Raw genomic sequence first — 6,000 nt, 5'->3', positions numbered from 1 at the left:
AAAATTACAAATTAATAGGAATGAGCATTCTTGTCAATTTAGTCTTTTTCTTATTTTCATTTTTGTACCTATATGAAATGCACTAAAGGTTTTTTTTAAAGAAGGGGTTTGCCTGTAAATGCTTACAACAGAGATAGATAGAGGTACAAACATAAAATATATTATTGCTATTTTTTCCAATAATGTTTTGAATATCTCACTTGTTTTTCTACAAAGGGCATATGCAATTTTGCACAACTGTTTTCTTAATATTTTTTTTAATTGTTTGGGGCATGCATTCCAACATTTGCATGTATATTTAAAAAGACAACTAATTTTGGTTCATGCATTGATTCAAATATGCAAAATGTGAATTAAATAAATTCCTGCTCCCATCTTTAATCAAGTTTAAATTTAGAAAATCCATTTGGGAGTTTCACCCTTAGATTTATTTTAGCTCTCATTTTATATTTTAATTCTTACACATAGAGTGATAGCTAGCAATTGCTATTTATTTTGTTAATTTTATTGGGAATTATGAAAAGAATCAATTCTTGACATTTGACTCTTTATCAGGAACTATTTAAACAATCTTTACTGGTATAAATGTATACATTTTAGCAAATCTACTGTATAACAAGGCCAACAATAGCTACTATCTTAACCAGAAATTATGCAGGTTTTTTTTTAAGTTTCTTTTCAATATTTTAATCCTGTGAAATCTAACTAGCATTGTTATCAGGGGAATAGATTTTCAGACTCACAAGAGAAAAGATAAAACCATCAAAGAGAACATCAATTATAAAGTGCCAAATAGCATAGTTGAAGATAATATCTGGGAAGGATCTCAAAGCAAAAATATGAAAATATATCATAACAGCACTGATGATATTACCTAGTTTGGGTAATGAAATGTCTGCAAGAAAACCACCAAGCTTAGAGAACACCAAGGATCCCACAGTTCAACCTCTGAGCTACAGATATTCTCATCTTTTGGTATTTTGGCTTTAAAATACAAATATTTGGAATTCTTGAATTTTAATCTGGTTTCAATCTTCCAAAGAGGTTGGTTTCCCCATGTTTCATTCCACTTTTAACTTCCTTAAAATCATAAACTGGTTGTCTAGTATGTTTTGACAGGCAATAAAAGAGGCAACCTTCATCTTCACATAATGATATTTTCCAATCTGCAGCAGACTGAAGTAAATTTACTTCAATACATTATGTTATAACGTGGATTTATTTTTAAAAAAATATTCTTATATTTAAGTTATTTCTGAGAAGAGACAATAATCTTTTTAATTAATTGTCTAACAATTAATTTAAAATTGATATTGCAAGCAGGTTATGCTTTAGATATGATCTAACAAGACCAAATGGACACATATACCCCAAACAAATAAAGTTTCTAGTTTATTGTCTGAAAAAAAAACTACCTTGTTTTATTAAATATGGTCCAATATTTGTATCTATTCTATAATCATACATTTGCATCCTAATGTCAACAAACTAATAATGGTTTTACTGAAAAGCCTCCTACAGCAAAAGATGGAAACAGACAGTGATGTCTAGACTTCTTTTGAGTTTCAGCCTTTGTACAAAAGGATTAAAATCTTCCTGTAACATGTCAGGTTTTAACATTTGCTGCTGGATTTTACATATTACTAACGGGTCTCTCAATAGGATTTAAGTCTTAGATGTGATGTTCTTAAAATGCTGTTTATTGGATTATTATACCAACAGCAGATAAAATCTGACAGAAAATTGGCAAATTAGCTAGCACTTCCCCCTTTTTGACAATGTAATGATTTTAGTATCAAAATAAGCAACTTAGGAATTTAACTTGAGAAAAACAATCCGTTCTAACATTATGTGACATTGACGAATATTGAATAAAATCCGGGAACAGAAAAATTAAAATACTAACAAAGGAGAAAGACCATCTCCAAGTTTAGTAGCAGATAGAGCTCAATATTTTGGAATAACTCATTTAATCATGTTTTTCCATTTATCAGATAGTGAGCTATTTCTATTATGTGGTAAGTTTGTGTGAAGCTTCATTTCAGAGATCTGATTCAGCTGAACCCTTGAATCAAGTTCATTTAAGTTAACTTAAATAGGAAGCCTCTGAATTTATGACATTATTTGAAAGGGGGCTGTCTTGCAAAAACAAAAAAGCTTTTTTTCTGAAGAGATGTGGAAAATCGAGCCAGCTCAATTTCCCAATTAAACGGAACCATGAAATTAGATGAGACTGATGACATGAATTGATTCAATTGTTCAATCTAACTCTTAGCCAATAAAGGACAAGAGAATACAAAAATTATGAATGTAACAACTATGGTCACATCACAATAAAATAAACAAACCAGCATTATATCTGATAACCCAGTAATCATATATTAAATCAAAATTGTTACATGCCAAAACAAAAATCTGTAATTGGTAAAGCCAGTGTTCTTCCTTGTTTGTCTCTGCTCCTGTGTCTTGCTGAGTTCCTGTTTTTATTATCCTACTTCTAGCCCAAAGAACTAGGACAGTGATGGATAACATTTTACACCACTGCATGCCATCCTGCGTGCCAGAAATGGCATGCAAAACCATTCCACCTGGACTGCGTGGGACCGCTTGGGACTCACACGCGTGGGAGCACCAAAACCCCAGAACAGTAGCATTCTGGCACACATGTGCACACCAGCACCCAAACTTCTGGTTTCTGGCATGGGCATGTGCCTGATGAACATCTGGCTGTTGCACTTGTGCATGATGGAAACCCAGACGTTTGGGTGCTGGTACATGCATGCGTGCCAAAATTCTGCTCTTCCGGGTTTCAACGCTCCCGTGCGTGCAAAGGCCAGCTAACTGGCACATTTGTTTTCACAGGAAGAGGAGAAGAGGAGCCAGTGAGGCTGCATGTCCTGCGCATGAGCCATAAGTTCACCACCACCGAACTAGGACAATCAAATGTCTTTTTTTTAAAGTAGGAAGAATTTGAGGGCTCTGTCTCTTTAAATTCATTGATGCTGTTACTCAGTAAATATATTCAGCCAACAAATGTGCTTTCTAATCCATCTCAAGCTGTCTTACAACAAATTGGACTACATCTGTTTGGAAAAGTCTTTCCCTCCCCTAATCCTTTACATTTCCTTCTATATATGAAGAGTGAATGACCTGTTTTAGGCTGAGGGCCACACTAGCTGTATACTGGTAGGTCAAGCACTTCCTTCAATAAGCAAGCAAAGCAAGGCCAAGTAATTTGTTATGTGAGGTAACAGTAGAAAACAGGACTGCACCTACTTAGATCAGAGGTCCCCAATTCCCAGGCTGTGGCCCACTTCTGTTTAAAACTGGGCTATACAAGTGTTGGATGAGCATGCGCAGGTCCAGGCAGCTCCACTTATGTGAGTGGTGGGTGCCTGTACTTATGCGTGAACGTCCATTTGTGTGCCTGCCACTCACATACAACCGTTTCCCCTCTCCTCTCCACTGGGCCAGAGAGCCAGAAAGGTTGGGGACTTCCCAACCTTCCTCCCCAAGCCAGAAAGGTTGGGGACTTCTTACATAGACAACCTCAGAAAGAAATTCAAGAACTAAGAATGAGTAATATTTATTGGAGAAAGTAGGAAGCCTTGACCAAAAGAATTTCAGCAAATACTGTGACTTGGGAAATATAAGTATCATCAGAATTAATATCATCTTGTTTCTCACTGTCCATGTGAGAAAGTCTTCTTAAGGGTATTTGTCAGTAATTGTATTAACTGAATTTATATTAAATTACTTAGAATTAATTTACATTAAATTAATATAATTAATATCTATGTGTGCCTGTGGCTTCAAGTCAACCCTGACTGCTAAAATGACTGCATGAACTTGTTTTCTTGGCAATATTTTCATCAGTGTCTTCTTCCCAGTGCCATGAGAGGAAAAAAAAATGGCTTTGTGCCTAAGGCAGAACTTGAAGTCACTGTCTCATGGTTTCTAGCCCAGAGTCTTTAATCACCATATCAAAAATGATTCTCAATACAACTAATTAAAGGTAAAGGTTCCCTTTGCACATGTGCTTGTCGTTCCTGACTTTAGGGGGCAGAGGTCATCTCCATTTCAAAGCTGAAGAGCCAGTGCTGTCCGAAAACGTCTCCGTAGTCATGTGGCCGGCATGACTAAATGCTGAAGGTACACAGAACGCTGTTTTCTTCCCACCAAAAGTGGTTCCTATTTTTCTACTTGCAGTTTACATGCTTTTGAGCTGCTAGGTTGGCAGAAGCTGGGACAAGTAACGGGAGCTCACTCCATTATGTGGTGCTAGGGATTCGAACCACCAAACAGCTGACCTTTCTGATCAACAAGCTCAGTGTCTTATGATTCTCTCCATATTTTATTATTTCTTCCCTTTCTTACATTAAAACTTACTATTTGGCAGCAACATTTGAATGGCTTTGGAAATCTTATCCATCTCTTTGAGATCTGCAGCCTGTGTTTCTGTATTCAGCATGAGGTTTAAAATTAAAAATGTCAAGCCTGAATCTGAAACCTGCTACATGCAAAGCATGTGCTGCTAAATTACCATGTTTCTAAAATGAAGCCAGGGATTAAGAGAGCGTAAAACTTGCTGTTCTACTAGCCTAAGTACTTCATTATTTGTGTATCTTTAACATTTACACTGATAGTAGTATGTGCATAACAGTAGTTAAAAAGTGAGATCACTGTCAAAAGCTTTCAATAATACAAGAATGAAAAGAAAGAGGAAAGTGAAAGGACATAGAATATCCTTTTACTGTAGTATTATTCTTATATGACCAAGCAAAAGGAGAGTTTTAACCTTTACAGAATTCCTTGGCTTGGTCTTTTTAACTTCATGCTTCAGTAGAGGAGCTGAGGGAGTAATAATTAAGTAATCAGCTATTCACCTAACAAGCTTGCTTCCCATTGACAGTTTCTGGGCCTATGTGATAAGGTTACCTTGATGTCTTGATCTGAGATATCTATTTCACATATATTCACATAATTTATATATGATAAAGCTAGAAGTTTGTTCATGTTATATATTGCTGCATTGCCTTAGGCCTTAGAAATAGAGCTGTTCTTTGCAGTTTTTCTAAGTATTAATAGCTCTGCTTCCAAGTGCTCTGAATCGAATGCAGTTAAGCTACAGGATATTCCAAGATATAGGATATTCCATTCTCCAAATGGAAAACTGGCATATCAAGAGAAACAGAAATTTAGACCACACATGGGTTTGATACCAACTCCCTTTGTATAATCCAGTAGTCCCTAGTTGGGGTAGAGTGGGAGTGACTGGATGGAGGTGAATATTTACTTGGCTGCATATCTTTCCTGATGCCTATATGGAGTTTGCAGCATATATTTTTTCTTTATGCCCTAGGAGAAAAACATCTGCTGCTACTTAGGATTGAACTCTTAACTAACAGAACAGAACAGAATAGAAAACTTAATTGGGCCAAGTGTGAATAGACACACAAAGAATTTGTCTCTGGTGCAGACATTCTCAGTATACATGTAAAGCAACAGAATAATAATATTCATCATAATACCAATAAGAGGGGGTAATAAGGAAGACAAGAAGGATAATTATAATAATACTACAGCCATACAACATGAATAAATATACATACAACATGAATAAATAAATATACAAAGACATAAATATACATAGACATTAAATACTGTGTTCAGCAGAGTAATGCACAAGGTAAAAAACTGGGTCTAGCTGTTTTGTCATGCAATCCCTTATACAGGCATTGTATAATATATTTTATATATTATAAAAATATATAAAGATAAAGGTTCCCCTTGCAAATATGTGATAGTTGTTCCTGACTCTAGGTGGAGGTGCTCATTTCCCTTTCAAAGCCAAAGAGCCAGTGCTGTCCGAAGACATCTCCATGGTCATGTGGCCGGCATGACTAAACACCAAAGGCACATGAAACGTTGTTAACTTCCCACCAAAGGTGGTCCCTATTTTTCTACTTGCATTTTTACATGCTTTCGAACTGCTAGGTT

Source organism: Thamnophis sirtalis, unplaced genomic scaffold (assembly GCF_051295495.1).
Source record: "Thamnophis sirtalis isolate CommonGarterSnake01/CBP01778 unplaced genomic scaffold, rThaSir2_p1.2 scaffold_7, whole genome shotgun sequence".
Classification (NCBI taxonomy): domain Eukaryota; kingdom Metazoa; phylum Chordata; class Lepidosauria; order Squamata; family Natricidae; genus Thamnophis; species Thamnophis sirtalis.
The sequence above is the reverse complement of the archived record's forward strand: the minus strand, read 5'-3'. Positions refer to the sequence as shown.